At 45.8% G+C, this 22,327-nt stretch overlaps 1 long non-coding RNA gene across 1 annotated transcript in view; it reads right to left on the bottom strand.

The window, feature by feature from the left end:
• LOC144681319 (uncharacterized) overlaps positions 1 to 22,327 on the bottom strand; it is a 30,974-nt gene that overhangs the window by 1,408 nt on the left and 7,239 nt on the right. Inside the window, exon 2 of the long non-coding RNA XR_013576759.1 lies at positions 8,767 to 8,872. This is a non-coding gene — a long non-coding RNA (uncharacterized LOC144681319). The remainder of the gene's footprint in view (positions 1 to 8,766; positions 8,873 to 22,327) is intronic.

The raw sequence follows: 22,327 nt of genomic DNA, 5'->3' as shown, positions 1-22,327 counted from the left end.
ATATCTCCTACCCCACAGTCCCCCACCCCTCACCACCCCACACCACTAACCATGCACTCTGCTCAATGCACTATACCGCCACCAGCCAGCGATCTGCACTTGTTGGCATTCAGGACTCAGGCCTAACATTAAGATACTCAACCTCATCGTCACACACCTACCAATGTTGCCAGCCTCATGCCAACCTTTTGCTGCCTCCACATAACTCCAGCTATTCAGCTATGGCAGGTATATTACCCAGACACAGTGCAACACAAGCGCTGACATTCCTGTTGCAGGACAAGGTAGCCCACAAAAGAAAGAAGTAGAAGAAAGCCCACAGGAATAAGAATGCCTGCATCATCTGAGCTCACTGTGCATCATGGGTTCAGCCACAATAGAACCCCCTGGGATCCAGCAATCCTGAGAACATTCAGGATAGTAGCATGTTCCTGCCTTATGCCCCCTTCTCATCTCCCACCACACCTTCACCCTGCGAACTGGCATGATGAGCAAGTCACAGATGGTGTGACCATGGACCTCTCGGTTTCCATCCCACATCATTTCCCTCATTCCAATCCTCCCCTTCTGATTTTATGCTTTCAAATACCCAGGAACTCCTGCCAGCCTAACCACAGCAGCCCCAGAAGCAAGAGAGAGGGCAACAGGACAGCACTGATGAAGAGATGCTGAAAGTCATTCTTGAAGGTCATCTGCAGTCTCTCCCGCTGGGAGTAGCAGTCTTCTACCAGTCATGCTGCAGATACCGAGGTAGCACTATGTGGGAGCATTAGGACAGGCAAAGAAGAGAATGTGGGTGAGTAATTCATTTTTGTTTATGTAAGTGCAAATGCTTTTAGTTAAATATGATATGGAAAAGTTACTGTTGGTGTTTTAATTGCAGGATTTTGGTCAATAGAACTCTGAAATGGGGTATCTCATATGGATGGTAAGGTGGAAGTGATGAAACCAGGGTGGTGAAAGATATTCCCCTAAGGGAAGTGGTTTTTGAGCAGGTACATTCAGAGTGAAGAGGGATCTGAGCTACATCCCCCTGCCTCCTCCTCTTCCTCTTCCTCCTCCTGCTTCCCTTCCTCATTCTAAAGCAGCACCATATGCCTGGTGTCAATGGCAGCACCCTCATGATGACACCATTGTGGAGAGTGCTGCAGAGCACCACGAATCTGGAGACATGTTCCAGCGAGTATTGTAGGGACTCCCGATTGATCCAGGCAGCCAAAGCATTTGATTGGCATGCCAATGGAAAGAAAAAGAAGACATTTTGGCTGCTGCCAGGATGACGGGCATTCACCAACATGATGGTTTCTGCATAGTCACTCACCAGCTGCACAATCATAGAGTGATGGACTTTCAGTTCCTACACCTCTCCCTATTGACATGTGGTGCCTGGAGAGCCATGTGTGTACAGTTGGTGGCTGCATGCACCATTGGGAATCATGCCATCCTGGCAATGCCATGTGCCCTCTCATCCTGGTTGCCTCTGCTTAGAGAAAAAACTGATGAAATTGCCTTTCTTCACATAAAAGGCCTCTGTTACCTCCCAGATGTAGTGATGGATGGCATTCTGGTAGGTGTTCACTATATCCCCTCTCCAACCACATGGAAGTTTAATGCAACTGTGATCTTTACAATCACTGCCAGTGCCATCCTCACTCTGGTGACCTACACACTAATGCCTTTAAGGGGAGACCCAGTGTGGCCTACGTGTGACTCCAGACTCAGAGCAATGTTGTTGATTCTTAACTTCCCTTGGAAATGGCAAACCAATCAGTTGTACCAAAGCATTACTGAAAAGTCAAATAAGAATAAAACTGAATGAAATATTCAGCCCCTAGGAACAACAAAGGCACAGTCTTCCCAGTCAACTCTGCCAAGTCTTCCACACTAACATCAGGGGATTGTGCCAAAATTGAGAGAGCTGTCTCACAGACTAGTCAAGCAACAGACTGACTTAACCATATACACCAAGTCACACCTTACTTCCAAGTACTAGACACCTCCATTACCATCCCTGGGTATGCCTTGTCCCACCAGCAGGACAGACCCGCCAGAGGTGGTGACAGTTAGGAGGGGGTGGCTTTTCGAATTCCCAACATTGACTCCAGACCCCATGAAGTCTCATGGCATCAGATCAAACATGGGCAAGCAATCTTCCTGCTTGCCACCTACCACCCTCCCTCAGCTCCAGGTCCTCCATTTTGAATACCACTTAGAAGAAGCATTGAGGTTGGCAAGGGCACAGAATATACTCTAGGTGGGGGACTTCAATGTCCATCATCAGGAATGGATCAGTACCAGCACTGCTGACCTGAAAGACATATCTGCCAGACGGGATCGGTCAGAGAGCCAACAGGGAAAATCTACTTGAACTCGCCCTCACCAATCTACCTGTTGCAGATGCATCTTAAAGTTTTGATAGAAGTGACCACTAAGTTCCATCTTCATATTGAGGACACACTCCAGCATGTGGCTCAACCATAATGCTAAATGAGAAAGGCATTTGATACAGAAATGGCTCTGATACAGAAATGGCTCTATGTCCTGACAACATAGAGGCTTTAGGACTGAAGGCTTGTGCTCTAGAACCAGGGCTGCACTCATCGCCAAACTTTTCCAGTACATTTATAGCACTAGCATGACCACATAATGTGGAAAATTGCTCAGGTATGTTCTGCCCACACAAAGCAGGGCAAAACCAATGCAGCCAATTATCAGCCCATTAGTCTACACTCAATCATCAGCAAAGTGATGGAAGATGTTGTCAACAATACTATCAACTGGTACTTACACAGCAATAACTGACTCACTGACCTCATTTTGGGTTCTGCTAGGACCACTCACCTCCAAACCTCATTACAGCCCCAGAAACATGGACAGAAGAGCTAAATTCCAGAGGTGAGGTGAGAGTGACTGCCCTTGACAGCAAGACAGTATTTGACTGAGTATGGCAACAAGGAGCCCTGACAAAATTGAAATCAATGGGAATTAAGGGGAAAACTCTTCATTGGTTGGAGTCATACCTAGCACAAAGAAAGGTGATCCTGATTGTTGAAGATCAATCATCTCAGTTCACAGAATCACAGAATTTTATTGGCACAGAAGGAGGCCATTCAGCCCATCGTGTCTGCACTAGCTCTTCAAATGAGCATTATGACTTAAGGCCACTGCCCTGTCTTTTCCCCATACCCCTGCACATTGTTTCTATTCAAATAATCATCTAATGCTCTTTTGAATGCGTCAATTGAACCTACCTCCACCACACTTCCAGGCAGTGAATTCCAGACCCAAACCACTCGTTGTATGAAAAAGGTTTATCTCAAGCCACATTTGCTTCTTTTACAAATCACTTTAAATCTGTGCCCTCTCATTATTGATCCTTTTAAAAGCGTAAACAGCTTCTCCCTTTCTACTTTGTCCAGCCCCCTCATGATTTTGAACATCTCTATCAAATCTCCTCTTAGCCTTCTTCTCTCCATGGAGAACAGTCTCAACCTCTCCAATCTATCTTCATAATGAAGTTTCTCATCCCTGGAACCATTCTTGTAAACCTCTTCTGCACTCTCTCCAATGTATCCACATCCCTCCTATTGTGTGGCACCCAGAACTGTACACAATACTCCAGCTGAGGTCTAACAAGTGTCTTATACAAATTCAGCATAACCTCCTTGTTCTTGTACTCTATGCCCCTATTAATAAAGCCCAGGATACTACATGCTTTATTAACTGCTCTCTCCAGCTGTCCTGCCACCTTCAATGATCTGTACACATATACACCCAGGTCTTTCTGCCCCTGCACCCTCTTCAAAGTTTCACCCCTTATTTTGTATTGTCTGTCCATGTTCTTCCTACCAAAATGCATCACCTCACACTTCTCAGCATTGAACTTCATCTGCCACCTATCTGCCCACTCCACCAACTTGTCTATGTCAGAGGCTGGGAATTCTGCAGTGACTAACTCATCATCTGAATCCCCAAAGCCTGTCCACTATCTTCAAGGCACAAGTTAGGAGTGTGACTGAATACTCTCCACTTGTCTGGATGAGTGTAGCTCCAACAACACTAAAGAAGCTCAACACCATCCAGGACAATTAGCAACCAGCTTGATCGGCAGCCCATCCACCACTTTAAATATTCACTCCCTCCATCACCTGTGCATGGTGACAGCAGTGTGTAATATTTACAAGGTGCAATACAGCAACACACCAAACCTCCAATGACAGCATCTTCTGAACCCATAACTTGAGCACCTACAAGGGCATTAGCAGCAGATGCCATCAACTGCCACACCCCCTCCAAGCTACACACCATCCTGACATGGAACTATATCACTATCCCTTCACTGTCGCTGGGTCAAAAACCTTGAACTCCCTTCCTAACAGCACTGTGTGTATAACTACATCACATGGGCTATAACAATTCAAGATGGCGGCTTACCCCCAACTTCCCAGCATGGGACACCATATGGGCAGCACCAGAATGACCGGAAGAACTGAGTGCACCTTCTGCAGACGTCGGTCCTTCTGTACTAACGACACCAGTAGTGCTACGGAGCAGAATTTCATGGCCAATTTTTAAAAATATGGCGCTAACATTTGACCATGGCCGTATTCTTTTCCAGGATTATTAACATAAGCAAAAAAAACTTTCGAAACAAAATTTTTACATATAAAATACAAATTTCAGCATTGTGAGTGCCAATGCACCCAGTGACTATAGGGCATGCCAACAGCATATAACTTGTGCTGTTTTAAATGTTGAGTAACAGCATAAAACTTTGTTTGCACATGTAGTCAGTGTAAAATATAGAGTAATCTGGCACTACAGATAAAAGTCCCATTTGTTTGTAAATTTTAAAGGTCTATTTTAACTAAGGTATCCAAAAGAACTTGGCACAGGGAGATTTAAAGACAAAAAAAGCCTTATTCTCTCAGCCGCCATGGGAACAAAACAAGTTACTTGGTTATTCGCCAAGCATCTGTGCGATTTGTTTCCCTTATTTGCCCAGGAAAGGCTGGCTGAAAAGTTTCTTCTTTTCAAACACAAATCACTAATTATCTTTTGAACTTTACTGACACAGGGAGAATTACAGTGACTAAATATTTTCATAGTAACTTTCTATCTAGGTTTGTCCAGTAGTCATGTTTCTACAAAAGTATATTTGGAAGCATTCTCTGCCTGAGGTTTCATCTCAGAAGAATTGAATCACGTCAGCTCTTAATCACAAGGGCAATGCACTTTTTAATGTAAAAGAGGAAAAGCACTGGGAAAAAAAACAGACAGTTTGCCTAAATTTGTCATTCCTGTTCTAAAAGGCATTCTAGTCAAACAGGCAGCAACAGAAAACGTTACAGATTCGGTTTGCAGTGAAGGATGTATGAATTATTTAGAACTGCCTGACAGGCTAATGAATATTATAGTCCCTAACTGTGTGGAATTTCAAACAGACTTTGCTAAACTTGGCCACAGATAATAAAGGGCATTCTTTAGCATCTTTCTGGCTTTGAAGAGTGGCAGCAGGAACACCATGGTCTGGATTGCTTTAGCAATGAGCAAATGAGATTTAGAGGCCTCAATAAATCACAGCTGTTTCTAAGAAACCTGTTCAAAGTGTTGTGTGCCTCTGTTATTTTAGCACATACACAGAAGTGTAGAATACATTCCACCAACCAAGTAGCAGGCAATGGTAAACCATCTCTTTGCTATATTTGAGATTTTATTGACATCAGATGAGGCGTTTTAAAAGATTATAGTTGACTGTCGCTGTGCTGAAGTGAGCCCCTTAGTTGTTTCATATCTTTCACAGCCATAAATAGGATTTATTCCATTACAACTTAACTTAGCAACAGAAACATATAAAGCATAAAACATATAATAACAAATACTTTTCACTTTCTGTGTAAACTGTTTAAAATCAAACTTTGCCTAACATTTGTCTGGCTGTGATATAATTGCAGCTTCATATTCATATATAAGCCGTATGGTGCATTTTGGCTTAAGACAACACTGCCCTGCCAAAATGCTTTACATAAGTTAAACGTCATTAACATATTGGCCTCAAGTCTCCTTGTTAAATAGTAGTTTGGTAGAAGAGGTAGTTCCTTGACAACAATAGGTTAATACTGAAACACATATTATTGTGAGTAGAAATCTAGGTGCCCTCTTTTTTAATAATAGAACCAAGGCCTTTCACTAGGGATTAAAGGCAAAATAACTTGCAACTTCAAATTGAATCAAAGTATATTTATTCAGGCTTTGCTTAAGTCAACCTGTATAGATGTGTTCAGACCTGTAAGGTGCAGCCAGCTGAGCTTAAGTGCACCTCCTGCTCATTTTCAATTGCACCTGAAACCTAAAAGACCGAAAAATACTGATGAGAGTCCCTGGATCTAAACATCACAACTGGATATAACCACTGCCTTAGATCCCAATATTCACTCCCATGTGCCCAATGCTGCTTTTAATCAAAAGCTGGTTTCAGTAAAATTGGTCATGAAGCTGTTGGATGGTTGCAAAATCCTTTTATGTTCTTTGGGAAGAAAAGCTGGGGCTGTATTTCCACAAAATCAGGCCAACTCTGCAGGCCTTTAAAAATGGTGGACGGCACCCAGATGCAGAAATCTCACCCCCATTTCCAGCAGATGCCACTTTTGCCAGCAGGAGGAAGAGGTGCGATGTGAATTACACAGACGGGAAACCCAAACAGCAGTGCCATTTGAAATTAGTGCTGAGTTCAAAAAGACCCCATTTTCGCTGTTCCAAGACTATTAACCCTGGCATGGGATAAGGTGTGGGAGACAGACATTTATGAAGGAGGCAGAAATGCTCCAGGAGGGGAGGTAAGGTCTGTTTAAGTGTCATAATCTGAAGTTATTTAAATCCCCAGTCCTTTATAAATGAAAAAAACAGGCTGCAGCTATCGGAGTGAAAAAAAATAAACACCTGCTGCTGGACTTCATTGGTTGACAAGACATATGGTGTAGCTTAGAAAAAAACATTACCATCTGTTGCTGAGAGTTTGAATAGACTTCATTGTTAACATTTTCCAAGGGCTGTTATTATAGCTGAACCCATTATGAATGTATGGCTGAACTCCAAAACCACTTACCTCAGCAGGGGAAGCTGAGTTCACATTTATATTGACAGTTTTAAGAGGCTATTAAAGAATAGCTGTCTTTGGTGTTGTTACTGAATAGAAGTTTACTCATTTTTATAACAGATTGACCACTTGAGGGGTTTTAAATGAGTTTCATGAATGCGACTTTTTCCAGTATCAAGTATGTATGAGTGAGAGCTATCTTAGAATTTTTTTTCACCACCACACAGCTCCTGAGTTCTACCCAAATTAAATGCTGGGCGAGTGGCTATGGAGGTGGTACATGAGGTTTGAGGTGTCATGGAGGCAGCATGCGGGTATGAGTGGGTTTGGGGGTGTAGTTGGAAGAATGAGCAATATGGGTTAGAGGGCCTAACAGCATTTTATAAAGCTGGGCCAAAATCTCAAAGAACCAAGGCAGGTCTCCTAACCAGCCCGCCTCAGCACTCCCCTACCTCCATGGCAGCTTCCCAACTGCCTTCTGAGACAGCAGACCTGAATCAACCATGTCCCACCCCTACTTCCCTCGATCGAAAATTGTGTGTGCAGGTCTCATTTTCATGGAGGTGGGTCTGCCAAGTTGGGAAATTTCCTGAATCGAGCCTCCCACTTCCTTGGAGAAAATCCAGCTCCTGGTCTCACCTACATGTGACTCCAGCCTTACACCATTGTGGTTGACTCTTAACTGGCGTCTGAAATAGCAAACCACTCAATTGTATCAAATTGGTACTAAGAATTCCATTAAAAATAAAGAAACTGCTGCTTGCTTTTCCATGATCTTGAGAACTGTAGCCATGTTTTGAATCCTGTTTATGCTCAGTTACCAGAAGTCAAAAGCAACAGCAGCCAGCTACTACAATCAACATCAGTACTGGAATAGGGAAGGGAAGATAATTTTTTAAATCAGCAAGGTTCCCGTTGCATTCTTCTGTTTAGCGCAAATGTACCAATCATACAAGGATTGATAGAACAATAATGTGAGTTATTTATTTGAACGTAAGATTATATACATACAATGGTAACTGGGAGGCTATGTGGACACATCTTACCCGCAGGACTGCTGCTCTGTTCTGTCTACAGAGTACATGGGGTTATACATCACATCCTGTCTCATGATGGAGGGCGGTGGACAGTAGTTTAAAGGTGTATCACAACAGTTCCCACACCTGATTGTGTCCCAATGACACCCCACTACACTGCATGTATTCCATAAGATAGCAAGGACATGGCCTTCACACACCTACTACTTAAAGCCAAAAGCTGTCCATGACATAGGGAAAGTAAATGCCCCCTCGGGTCCCAAAGGTCCTGCTGGAACCTCAGAGCCTCCTGTCACACAACGAGCATGAGGAGAAGTAGGCATTAGGATTGGCGGAGTATGCAATTGTAATCACAAAAGAGAAGCGTGACAGTAAAGCAAAACAAAAAGGAGGCACGCAGATTTGTTTCCCTTCAAATGTGTTTTTAGTGCAGGTGGGATCCATGAAAAATGTTTCGCAGCAAGTCAGAGACATGACTTATAAACGGAGAAAACGCTTTCCAAAAGACGGGATTGGAAGCCATGGTGGAGATTTGGTCAACAATTGAATAAGTTGCCACAGTTGCTAAAGGAAAATCAGGATTTTAGGACTGGCTTTGCAGTTGGTATGGACTTTATTCAGGTCAAGTTATACCTTGTGTGAGGAGATGTCTGGCAGCTGACAACAAGCCCTCCTGGGAAAGCTCAGCTGCCTCTGACTCTGCTGCCCTTCCTCACTTTCCCATTCTTTGTGCTTTTAGCTAAGGTACAGGGAATACCTAAGAGAAGCATTGTTTTGTCCAAAGGTTCATGGATTAACATTTAAGCAAATTTACACAATACTGCCAGCAATGAAGGAGCTCTTTTGTAAGCTGCAAATAGATTTTTTTTTAATTACCAAAAAGTAAAGGGAAGCAACAATTCTTCAGCAAATAATATGAATAGAGTACACTCTCCAAATTTGACCACCTTTCACAATATTTGCACTTGGCTGATCTCACCTAGTAACCAGCTAAACTTTGTTTACATAAATATTTTTTTCTAGGAGATCCACAGGCATCAAGAGGAGGGGAACCCAGCTGAGAGAATCTTAACTCCCAAAGAATGGGGTGAGTTAGGATCAAGTGAGAATGTAAAAAAATTGGTACATTCTCAAACCCAACCCGCCCACTTCTGGTTCTAATGGGGGCGGTAGGGGGGGGGGGGGGGGGGGGCGTTGTTGAGGTGGGGTTGGGGGGTGAGTGCCCAACCAACACATTTGCTAGGAGGTGGGTTTGTTTCAAAACATTTCCAAGGTGGCTGCATGCCTTCATTCTAACACCACTTTTACTAGCAATGCATGCAAGCCAGTATGCCCATACCTGGGGAATTCCATCAGATAAAAGGAAGTGAGAATGACCGATCCATGAGGTTAGATGCCTTTATTACACTTCTTGTGTATCAGGAGGAGCAGGAGTGTTTCCTGGGCCCAACAAACTTACCTCCACCTGATCAAATCCCCATAATTGGCTAGCCGCTCCCACCTTCTCCGTGTTAAGCTAAACCCATCTCACAATGTCCAATTAAAACCCTCTCTCCCCCATGATTGCAATTCAAATCCCTCTCACCCCATGATATCCAATTCCTAACCACCTGCCACCGCTCCCTGATTAGCATCCCATCCTGCAGACTCCTGGGCCTACCCCTATCGAATGTTTTCTTGACTGACTGTGTCCCTGCATCTTTTTTCTCTTTTCAGAGTGTTGCGATACACACAGCAGTCATTATGGTAGAGTCCTCATTTTCATACAGTGTGTATGTAGAAGGTGGCTTTGAACCAAATAAGCTGGGGTAATAACTGCAAGATTAATCTAGCTCAGGAAGGCAGAAGCAATTAGGTCACGGCAGCCATTTGTTAATGGAGTCCAGCTGCCCTCTTATATTTGCTAGACTCCATCTGAATAGTTCCAAGTCTGGGTCCTTCTCTTCTCGTGGACTTTGTTGACCTGGAGCCAATTTACATTGTAGTGGAAAACAGGAATTGAATTCTGAGTAGATTTGACCCATGTTTGTCAATATGACGGGGACATGAATGCAATTCACAGGTCTCACTTTCCTTCCTGATAGGGACTGTCGATAGTAAAAACCTAAAATAAAGTTTTAGAAAGATTGCACAAGTGAATATTTGGCAACACAAACAGTTAACAGCTTGAATGCAGTCTTTGAAGCTGCAGTGTTACAAGAATGTACAATACTTGCCAATATGTTTCCAGTAATTTGTCTCTTTCCTACTTTTAAAACCCCCACTTTAAAAATTACACTCAGTTTGTGAACAATTGTTCTGCAGGAAGTTTTCCAAAAGAATGCGAAGGACAAAATTTAAAGTTCTGGAGATGATCAATGTGTTTACCTTAAACATCTGTGTGCACAGTAACAGCTTTGAGCAGTATTGTCTCAAAAAAAGTTTTGCTGCCCATATGCTATGACATTCCTTTATTATTCTCTAAGGTGTGCATATTAATGCACACTAAAACAATGACAGAAGAAAAGTTTTCCTTTTAAAATAAGTAACTAAGGGCAGAATTTTCCCATTGGTGTGGCGCCGCACACATGTGCGTAAAATGACACGTGGTGATAACGGGCGAGTGACCCGACGTCGCTGCGCACTATTGCGATATATCGTTGGGCAGGCACGCGATGCTCTCCAATGCGCGCCTGCCATTAATCAATGGGCCACTTAAGGCCCTTGACTCACCAATCGACGCTGATTTCTCGGCATCTGTGCAATCTTCGGGTTGGCGCATGGGCGCAACGGGCAGGCGGGTAGGAGACATTTGTCTAAACCTCACCGACAGGCGGGATAAGTGGGCTCAGTGGGGTCGCGAGTGTGAGCAGTCAAATATTGATGTTTCAAAGTTACAGATACTTGCCTGTGTGAGCTGCAATACTTCAAAATGCATACCAGATGCTTGGTCTGGACTCACAACCTTCAGGTCAGCACTCTGCAGTGGGGAATCTTTTTTGAGCCTGCATGTTTCAGGAAGCCTTCCCTTAGTCTGGGGATGGGAGTTGTGCTCTCCACAGGAGGCACCTCCTCTGAGGAGGAAGGGAGGGCCAGAAAGGGGAGGTGGCCAGGAGTGTACATTCAGCCTCCAGGGGAGCCACCTTTGGGAAGACAGGTGCAGGCTCAAGGGGCGCAAGGCCAACAGGAAGTCCAAGGCAGAAGGGGCTGCAGAAGATGCCACTATCCTGCTGCCAGGGTATACAGGCAGTGAAGCAGCTACCTCAATATGTCTGAGGTGCAGTGCCGAAGGAGGCTCCGTCTGTCAAGGGAGACAGTCAAATATATCTGTCAGATGATTGGCCCTGAGATCTCAGCTAACTGTGTGGGTGGGTACCCCATGCCAGTGGCTCTGAAGGTCACAGCTGCCCTCAGCATCTATCCCTCACGTCCAGGGTGCAATAGACTGTACACATGTGGCCATCAAGGCGCCAGCAGGTGAGTCCGGTGCCTTCATCAACAGGAAGGGCTTCCACTCCATGAACATGCAGATAGTGTGTGATCACAGGATGCTGACTCTACAAGTCTGTGCAAGGTACCCAGGCAGCTTCCACGACACCTACATCCTCAGACACTCCCAGGTGTCTTCAGTGCTCCGGCTCAGCTGGATGGATGGCTGCTGGGTGACAAGGGCTATCCCCTCAGAAGGTGGCTCATGACGCCTCTCCGCCATCGATTAACAGAAGCTGAGTAGTGGTACAATAGGAGCCATTGGTCTTTTCAAGATGCACTTCCGATGCCCGGACCGCTCAGGGGGCGCACTGCCCAGATCGTGTGTCACTGATAGTGGTTGCATGTTGCATTCTCCGCAATCTTGCGCTGGAAAGGGGGGACACTGTGGACGATGAAGATGTCAATGCAGTGGCTGTGGCTGCACACGATGAGTCCAGCAGTGAGTCTGAGGTTGAGCACGCACAGGAAAATGCTGAGGGGGTAGACGCTGACCCGGGCATACTCCAGGGAAGCAGGAACACCCGGGGCGATTTAATCCAACGAACCTTCAGCTAACACACCACATATGGACCACCAGGACAAGCCTGGGCTGTATGCTCCATATTTGAGACCTAAGTGCAAAATCTGCCTGGATGGGAACAGTAACTAAGGTCCTTGTTAATAAAGCTGAATGTCCCACAATGCGCACATTACATTATTGGAAACCATCCACCTGCAGAACAAAAGAGGCACCCTCAGCCATGGTGACATGTCCGAATTTATTATTGCAACCAAAGAAACTTAATGAAACAAAATGACCCGTGGTGTGCCTAAGGTGCCTTATGTTTTGTTTCCAGGTGCTACGTCTTGGTGCTGCCCCATCACTCGGAGTGGTATCTGAGACAGCCTGCTGACTCTGCTGTCCTGTTGGCCTCGATGACCTTGGTGGAAGTCCTCTGGCCCGTGGAGCCTGTGCTGGCCCCGTCTGGGAGGGAGCTGCCAGTTCCACAGCTGGCACCTCCCCATTCGTCGCAGCCTCACCGGATGCAACGGTCACTGGCAGAGGGGCAGAAGAGCTGCCGCCCTCATCCAGAGCACCCTGAGAGGAGACCACAGAGAAGACAGGCAGCTGCTGCGCCAACGTGAGGTCACTTCGGACATCCCTGCTCATCGTGGATGGATGGTGGGCACCAAGCTGGGAAACTTGGTGCCCAGGCCATCTCCCACACTGGCACTGACCAGCTGAGGCCAATGCCGATGTGAGGGCTTGCTGGTCTGAGTGCATCCCCAGGAAACCCTGATTGGTTTCCTGGAGGAGCCTCTCCATGAGAGTCGCCACCCTCTCCATAGAGGACACATGGCGCTCGGACATGAGGCTCATTGCTTCAGCGATCATCCGCTTAGACTTCTCCACCACAGAGACCAAGCCAAGCATAGCCTCATGTATCTCCCTCAGATGCTCCCGCACACCCGGCCGCATTTCCTGCACCTGCTGCATAGCGGACGACTCCAGAGGCACATCATCAGGCACCGACAGAGCATTTGCCTGGTCCCCTGCAGTCCTCCAACTGCTGGCGCCATGGGCACTCTCTGTCTCTGCCAGCTCCTCCGGCGACTGTGAAGTGCCCTCACCGCTGTGCCCCGGGACACTAGCCGATGATCTAATTCCCACTGAGGTGCTAGAATCTGCGCTGGTGCCTGCCTGGCAGAGATGGTGTGACGCTGGTGAAACTTCAGGGACCTCAGGTGTGAGAGGGGCCTCAGGTGTGAGAGGGGGCCACTGCTGCTCCTCCTCCCGGCGCTGCTCCGCTGATGCTGAAAGGAAGAATGAGAACATTGAATCAGTTAACATGGAGACAATGTCAATGTATATCCCTGTCCCCCGGATCTTTATGCGCTTATCCTTCCATAAGCAATAGTCAAGCCATGTTGCAATCTTCAAACACTGAACATTCAGCACTGCCATGGCTGCTGGGAGAACAATGGTGACCTCACTGCTGGGCAAACATACCTGCCTGTGGCACCCCAGCCTCACCAACACCGGTGGACCTGGGCTCATGGCGCCTCTCCAAATCTAGGGCCTCCTGCTCGAAGTGGCTGAGAATCACTAACTGGGCCGGCCCTCCGCCAGTCCTCACCCACTCGGCTGCATTATGCGCATTCTTCTCCTGAAAAGGAGAGAAGAGCATTGATTAGTGTTACTTGTACCTGGACTCTCTTCACAGACGGCCCATCCCAACCAGAGTGGGACATTGCAGGGCTCCAGTGTCTCCTCACCCCGCTGCTGTCAAACACTCACACAAAGATGCCAGGCCTGTCCCCACCCCCAAACCCTTTGGTCAAATGCTGCCTACATCACATTAGGCACCACACAGTCTAACCTTCCATAGCAAGGAGGCGCAAGCACGTGGAGCGCAGAGGGCAGTAGATGGTTTGTTGCCACGCCACCTTGAAGCTCCCCTCCCAGCATGTCATCACCCTGACTTTGACATGTCCTGGAGTTCCAGCACTGCACCTAGGTGCAGCTCCTCCAGGTTGCCCCCAAAACAATAATGTGGGTCTCAGTGTACCACATGCTGCGGGGGAAGAACCCATCTCTTCATCACCCTCTCAGGGTGACCTCGGCATGGGCAATATCTGCTGGCCCACCCAGCGAAGGACACATGTCGTCAATGATTTAATGCAGTCACTGCACTCAGACTTGGGGAGGAGCGGGGGCCACCAGGGAGGAAAGCCTACCTGCTGGGTTAAGTGATCAATGCCCACATGGTACTCACCTTTCCTGAGCACAACAAGTCATTGAAATGCTTGCGACACTGGATCCAGGTGCGCCACACCACATCGCGGGAGCTCACCTCCTCCTCCACCTCCCCCCAGGCACGTTTCATCACCTCTTCCTCCCGTCCTGAGGTACGAGGACCTCCCACCGTGCTGCCACCTCCTCGAGGAGGGCAGCAAGGCAATCATAGGAAAAATGAGGGGCACTGTGCCCCCCTGGCCTACCCTCCTGCCTGGCCTGCTTGCCAGCAGTGCTCTGGGAAGCCCTGCCACTGGCCATAATTCGTGGCCTTGGAAAGGCTGCAGCAACTTTTAAAAACAGGCCATCAGGTCACCATTGGACCCGGCGGTCATTGCAGATCCGCTGTCCTCGGGAGCCTTAATTGGCCCAACCACGTAAAATGGCGGCGCGGACTCAATCACGGGCGGCGATCAGGTACATGCCTGTTCCAGCTCCAGCTCCACCCCCACCCCCCGGCCAGCCAGAAAATTCAGCCTTAAGTGTAAATGCTTTTTTTATTAATACCCAGACTCTAGTTATATTTCAACCAGAATACATTAATCTGATTGGGCCTTTAGTGGCAGCTCATTCTGTCCAATCTGCACATAGCTGTTCATTATAGTCTGGTTCTTTATGAGTCCTATTCCAATTCCAGTTCATATTGCAGCAAAATCTCGCTGAGTGGAAGAAATTGGAAAAAAAGTTACTTTTAACGCCAGATTTTACTCAAGACTGCCTGTACAGTGGGACTTTCATTATCCACCATAATGGACCCTGATGGATATTAGAAATTGGTGGATAATCAAGAAACCCTGAATTTAGCTAATTTTGACCCATAAAGTATGCTACACTCAGAAATTAGTGTAATACGATAATAAACCCTATTTAACCTTCATTGTCGAAGAAGAATGGTTATTAGGAAGCTGTACAATGCGGAAACATCTTGTATGCAACTTTGTTTTGCAAAAATTCTGCTTAGTGATCAAAAAGCTGGAGGTAAAGGGCAAGTGCAATAAAACATTGATTTAATGAACAGTGACGTGGTGATCCCACTTTATTGTTCCCTAGGGAAAGAGTCAGTCTAAAAGGCAGTGGGTTAACAAGCCAAGAAAACCAACACTTGGCATTTTTTTTTCCTTTTCTGTTCAACTCTTCTCCGATGGATGTTTCCATCAGAATTTTATCAAGTCACACACTTTTGGAGCCCAATCCTCAACAGGGTAGAATTCCAGTCACACATTTCAATGATTACCAATGAGGTTAGAAAAAAAAAACGTTATTTTGAAGATGCTAATTCCTTTTATCCCAGTCCCACTGACACACCATCTGCAGCTAAATGGGTAGATGGGAATGTTTCAGCAATGCTGTCCTCAGCTGGTCATTTGAAAATAAATGACAAACCTGAGATTGAGTTCTGTTTTCCTTTGCCCCATGATATGTGACGTTTTGCTCAGTATCTTTGCTGACCTTCATTGGCTCCCCGTTCAGAAATTTAAAAATTCTTATCCTTGTTTTCAAATCTCTCCATGGCCTCACCCCTCCCTATGTCTACAACCTCCTCCAGCCCTACAACTTTATGGAATCTTTTCACTCCTCCAAATCTATGGGCAGGATTTTCCTGGGGGGAGGTTGAAGTGCGGGCGCGCAAGAGGCGCACCTCCGATCGGCGCCCCCAATCGGGGGCGCGCCGCCATTTTACGTGAGCGGGCCAATTAAGGCTCACCCAGCGTGACGTCCGCAAGGAAGTGCTGTGCGCTGCCTGTGCGGGCAGGGGAGAATCCCTAAACCCAAGAGTGCGCTCTTTCGCCCATGTGCACGAAAGAGCGCACTCATCATCCTGAGGCTAAGTGCTGCCTCAGGGAGATCGGCTCTACAATAAAAAATATTAAAAATAGAAAAAAAAAATTCCCTGACATGTCCCCTCATGTGACACTGTCACATGAGCTGGGACATGTCCATAACTTTTTTTAAAACTTTAATTAAATTTTTTAAAACCTACATGAAACCTCATCCCGCCTGTGGATGAGGTTTCGTCTTTTTTCTGAAGCCTGCCAGGGCTCCTGGCCTGCCCGCCAACCTTAAGATTGGTTTGATTGCTTCAAGGACTCTGTCAATGGCCTCAATTGGCCATTCACAGGTCGGTGGGGACACAGCTGATTTTGCTGAGCCCCCGCCTACCTGAAAATTTAAATAGGGCACGGTGACATCGGGAGTTCCACCCAACATCACCATGCATCATTTTACACGTCGGCGAGCGGGCCCCGCCCCCTGCTCGCTGACGGGAAGTTCCTGCCCTATATTTTTGTGCACCCCTGGTTTTAATCGCTCCACTACTGGCAACCATGCCTTCAACTACCTGGAGCCGAGGTTCTGGAATTCCCTCCTTAAACCTCTCCACTTCTCAACCTCTCTTTCCTCTTTTAAGATCGTTATGATGCTGGACCAGACCCCTCAAAATACTGGTGCGATTCAGTTAGGAACCAGTATCGTTTTGTTTAAAGTAGAAAAAGTTTGAGATTCCAGGTACTTACTAAGAGAACAAAGCCACATTCCACACTGTTTGAACAAACAAAATAAACTTTACTATACAAAGTCAGAAAAGTAAAATATTTACAATATCTATCTTATACTCTGACATTCAGAATTAACATGATATACATGTGAATTAACAGGCAAACTGTGGCCGAACACATTGCACCGCACAATACAGGGGAGATGCAACCAAGACAGATCCTACGGATTTCGCCTCAACCCACTCAGACGTCAGTGTGAGTTAGACAATCTTGTTAAAACTTTGTCTCCCTTATGAGGGACTGCAAGTCTTCACTCTTCCCTTTCAAGATCAGCCTCAATTCCCACCGGAGATCACTCCAAATCAGATTGCCTCAACAACTGTTCACCTCCGAGGGGTTCAGTCTTGTCTCCTGAGGCTCCATTCCCCTGGGTTCCTGAGTCTGCACTCCAGCACCAACTCACAGGCACAACTTCAGTTCTTCAGCCACACTGACCAGAATACCACAGCCCCAATGGCCTGCAGCACAGAGTCATCAACCTTCCACTGCTTTTTCAGCTCTCCAGGGTTTCCCCCAAACTCTCATTACTTGGGGTCTGTCAACCGCAGCACTTATCCTGCTTGGAGGCTCTTTCTTTGCTACTCTCCCCAGTGGATTCTCTGCCCGGTGGTTCCTATTGGTGATCTCCTCCCAGTGGTCTCCTCCTCCTCCCAGTGGCCTCCTGCTGGTGGCTCCTGCTCCAGTCTCTCTCTGGGACCTCTCTCTGTCTCCTGTCCCTGCATTTCCTCTCTGGGTCCCCTCTAGCTCTCTGGGACCTCTCCCTGGCCCGAGACTCCTCTCATTATGGCACCAAATTCCTGGGTCCTGTGATTGGGATTTCACACCATTTTTTCCATGCAGGTGCCCTGGGCACTTGTCCCCGGCCCAAAGATCTCACAACGCTGAACTGCACATGTGCAGTCCACCCCTGATCTGTGCATGCATGGAATCTCCGGGGGCATGCTGGGACTTGTAGTTCCCAGCCTCCACTCAGGAATCAGGTGGTTGGGGTTCCTAACAAGACAATCCTTAAAACCTACCTCTTTGGCCAAGTGTTTGTTCATCTGTTGTAATATCTTCTTACATGCTCAGTGTCAAATTATTTTTCTTTAAATAAAGACTCACACTTATATAACACTTTTCATGTCCACCTGACATCTCAAAGCACTTTACAGGCAATGAAGCGTAATCACTGTTGTAATGTAGGAAATGTGGCAGTCAATATGCACACAGCAAGCTCCCACAAACAGCAATGTAATAATGATCAAGTAAGCTGGGTTTCTTTTATGAAGCTGATTGAAGGATAAATATTGACCAAGAATCTCCCCTGCTTTTCTTCAAAACAGTGCACCAAATAAGCAGATGGGGTCTCAGTTTAACATCTCATTCATAAAATGCTAGCTCTGATAGAGCAACACCCTTTCACTGGAGTAGCAGCCTTGATTTTTGCATTCAAGCCCTAGTGTGGGACCTAAACCCAAGAACCTTGCAACACAGAGACAGGGGTGCTACCGAGCTGATGCATGGCTGACACTTGTTAGGAAATAGAGATTGTTTAAGTAAGCTTTTTAAGTATTTTGTGGGGGTTAGAAATGAATTTTAACTTTAATGTTTAAGATTGATTTGTATTTCTGTATCTGTGTGTTAAGAAAAGGTCAAGTTTTAGTTTCACTTTAAAAGGTGTTGCATTTCTAGTGAGAGTTTTACGACTGTTGAAGCTAAGTTAAACAAACGAGAGTAGAGAAACTGGCCGAGCAACAGAGGTCCAGAGAGGCAGGTCCCCCCCACAGACACACACAGAAGAAACTAGAAACAGCAGTTTGATTTGGAAGCTGTTTGAGTGCAGTTGGTTTTGAAGACAGCTGCCAAGCAGAAGCAACCTAGAAGGGTCAGATAGCCAGTTCCAAGCTAGAGTTGGTTAAAAATAGCTGCCAGAGAGAGAGTGGAGCAAAAGAGTCAGATAGCAAGTCCAAAGCTAAAGAAGAAAGTCCCCAAAAAATCCAGGGGAGTGGAACAGGAGAAAGTCCCAAGCAGACTTTATAGTCAAAGGAAGGACAGAAACCTGGAAAAAGGTCCTGTTAAGTGTGAGGAGAGAGAAAGGCTCCAGGCTTCAATCTTAAAGAGATAAAGGCTTGTGAGAAGTCAGAAAGTCCAAAGAGGCAACTGAAGGTTTGTAACTCTTTGCTATGGGCATGTGAAGCAATGGTGTACTGTTGACAGCTGGTTAGAGAGAGTGCATGGAAGAAAGCTTGAATGCATGTGGTGACCCAGGGGAAAGGAATATTGGAAGGAGAGTAGAAACCCTGGAGGTGGACCCTTGCGGAAGGCGTCTGAGAGAAAGCGTCGGTTTGGGAGAAGATTCCAAAGCGAGTTCTTGGAGAGTGGAGATTGGAAACCCTCATGTGAAAGACAGAGTTCAGTGAGACTGATAGGCTCACAGTGTGACAAACCTGTGGGGTAGCTGAGGAGAGATCCGTAGCATCTGGTTGGGGTGGCATCTGTCACTTGGTTTCCGAGTGTGGCGTGTCTGACTATAGGTCGTTAATTGGTTTACATGGAATGTACTTACTGTGAACATGAGAGTATAAGAAAACTTTTGCGTCTTGTGTTAACCTTACAAACCTGTGTATACCTGTAAAGGTATAGCTGTGAGTGAAGGAGCATTGTAATATAGTTCAACTTTTCTTGTTTAATAAATGTTTTATGTTTTTGTTAAAAGTTCATAAGCTGGCTATGTTCAGTAGCCCTTCTCCACGTATCTAGACAAACAAATAAAAGTTAGAATCTATCTGGGTTCCACCATAGGATCAGGCTTGTCCATGGTAACCTCAGCTGGGGATATAACACACTGAAATTTTGTTTGATATGCTCCTGTGAAATGCCTTAGGATATTTTACTACATTAAATGCACTATATAAATGCAAGTTATTGCTGTTGATATTGTTGTGGAAGATCAGCCTCTCAGCAATAAAGAGGATTGGTTCTACACGTATTACTCTAATAGACATTTAAATCACTGCATTCCACCATAGAATATGAAAAAATACAAATTCTGCTTCATGAAATTTGGATCCATGACCATCTTGAGAAACTAGTGTCCCAAAACTTGTGATCTGAGTTGAAAACCCTATTGGAAACTCCAGAGTTGGAACTTCCCTTGGGGAGGGGAATGGGATCAAGGGGCCTGGGAGGGAGTCAGGTGATGGGGGCTAGTTAGATCCGGTCAGGGGCGGCCCAGGGGGGACATCGGGTGGCGGGGGCTAGTGAAGTCGGGTTGGGGGTGTCAGGGGGAGTCGGCTGGTGGGGGATAGACAGATCTAGTCAGGGGGGGGATTTGGGGAGGTTAGGGGGAGTGGTGTGGGGGGAGGTAGTCAGGTTGGGTCAGGGGGGAGTTGGGGGTTCAGTGGGGAGTCAGGGGTCATGGGGAGAGTCATAGAGTGTGGAAGAGTCGAGTGCTGAGATCGGGTAGGGGGAGTCTGGGAGTCGCGGGGGAGTTGGAAGGGTCAGTTGTATAGTTACCCAAGAGTTAGGCTAGGATTTTTCTGTCTGACATTCCCTGGATAACTATCCACGTAAGTAAGTCAGAACTGTCTGAAGTCTCTGACTCTAACTCAGAGTCGGAGACCTTTTTGGAGGGTCCTGAGGAGCAAGGGAATTGCCTTTCGGAAGTTCAAACTTCCGGGGCAATTCCCACAGAGTCATTGCGTTGGGACTTCCATGAGGTTCAGATGCACATCTTGGGGGCTATGTCCAGTCTCCGATGATCCGGAGACCAGAAGATCTGGGCCACTCTTTCTTTTAATTTATTGGTAATGTGGTTTATGATAGTTACTAGAAATTCTAAATCGGCCTTAGATATTTTGTTGTGTTTATGGTGCTGGTCACTCCTGTAAGCAATCCCTGTGTTTGTTACATTAAGAACTGCTTCCGTATTGTCCTAACTCTAGTGATGCAATGCATACAAGCATACGAATCAGGAGCAGGAGTAGGCTATTCAGCCCCTCAAGCCTGCTCTGCCATTCAATAAGATCATGGCTGATCTGATTGTAGTCTCAATGTCACTTTCCTGCCTACCCCCAATACCCTTTGACTCCCTTGTTAGTCAAAAATCTATCTATCTTGACCTTAAAAATATTTAATGACCCTGCCTCTACCACATGCTGGGGAAAAGAGTTCCAAAGACTCACAACCCTCTGAAAGAAAAACATTTTCCTCATCTCCATAGAGGATCAAATAGGGGACCTCTTATTTTTAAACTGTGTCCCCTAATAATAGTCTCTCCCACAAGTGAAAACACCCTCCCTGTATCTACCCTATCAAGTCCCCGCAGGGTCTTATATGTTTCAATAAGATCACCTCTCATTCTTCTAAACTCCAATGGATAAAGGTCCAACCTGTCCAACCTTTCCTCATAAGTTAACCCCGTCATCCCAGGAATCAGTCAATAGAACCTTCTCTGAACTGTTAATAATGCAATTATGTTCTTTTTTAAATAAGGAAACCAAACTGTACACAGTATTCCAGATGTGGTCTCACCAATGTCCTGGACAACTGTAGCAAAGCATCACTACTTTTATGTTCCATTCCCCTTGCAATAAACAACAACACTCCAATTACCTTCCAAATCACTTGCTGTACCTACATACTAACTTTTTGTAATTCATGTACCAGGACACCCAGATCCCTCTGTACCTCAGAGTTCTACAATCTCTCTCCATTTATATAATATGCTGCTTTTCCATCGTTCCTGCCAAAGTGGACAAGTTCACATTTTCCCACATTATACTCCATTTGTCAAATTTTTGCCCAATTGCTTAACCTATCTATTTCCATTTGCAGATACCTTACATCCTCTTCACATTTACTTTCCTACCTATCTTTGTGTCATCAGCAAATTTAGCAACTATACATTCGGTCCCTTCATCCAAATCATTGATATAGATTGTAAATAGTTGAAGCACCAAAATTGTTGCCTTTTGCTAACCCGAAAATGATAAATTTATGCCTGTTCTCTGTTTCCTGTTAGCTAACTAATCCTCTATCTACGCTAATATGTTACCCCTACACCATGAGCTCTTAATTTGTGTAGTAACCTTTGATGTGGCACCTTGTCAAATGACTTCTGGAAATCTAAGTACACCACATCCACAGGTTCCCCTTTATTCATGTTGCATGTTTCTTCCTCAAAAGAACTCTAATAAATTAGTCAAATACAATTTCTCTTTCACAAAACCATGTTGACTCTGCTGTATTGCACTGAGACTTTTCTAAGTGTCCTGCTATAACCTCTTTAAAAATAGATTCCAGCATTTTCCCTATGACAGATGTTAAGCTAACTGGCCTGTAGTTTCTAGCTTTCTGTCTCCCTCCTTTCTTGAATAGAGGAGTCAGATTAATTAGTTTCCAATCCGAT

The sequence above is a fragment of the Cetorhinus maximus genome, chromosome 6 (genome assembly GCF_964194155.1).
Source record: "Cetorhinus maximus chromosome 6, sCetMax3.hap1.1, whole genome shotgun sequence".
Lineage (NCBI taxonomy): Eukaryota > Metazoa > Chordata > Chondrichthyes > Lamniformes > Cetorhinidae > Cetorhinus > Cetorhinus maximus.
This window is presented reverse-complemented; position numbering and strand designations above follow the sequence as displayed.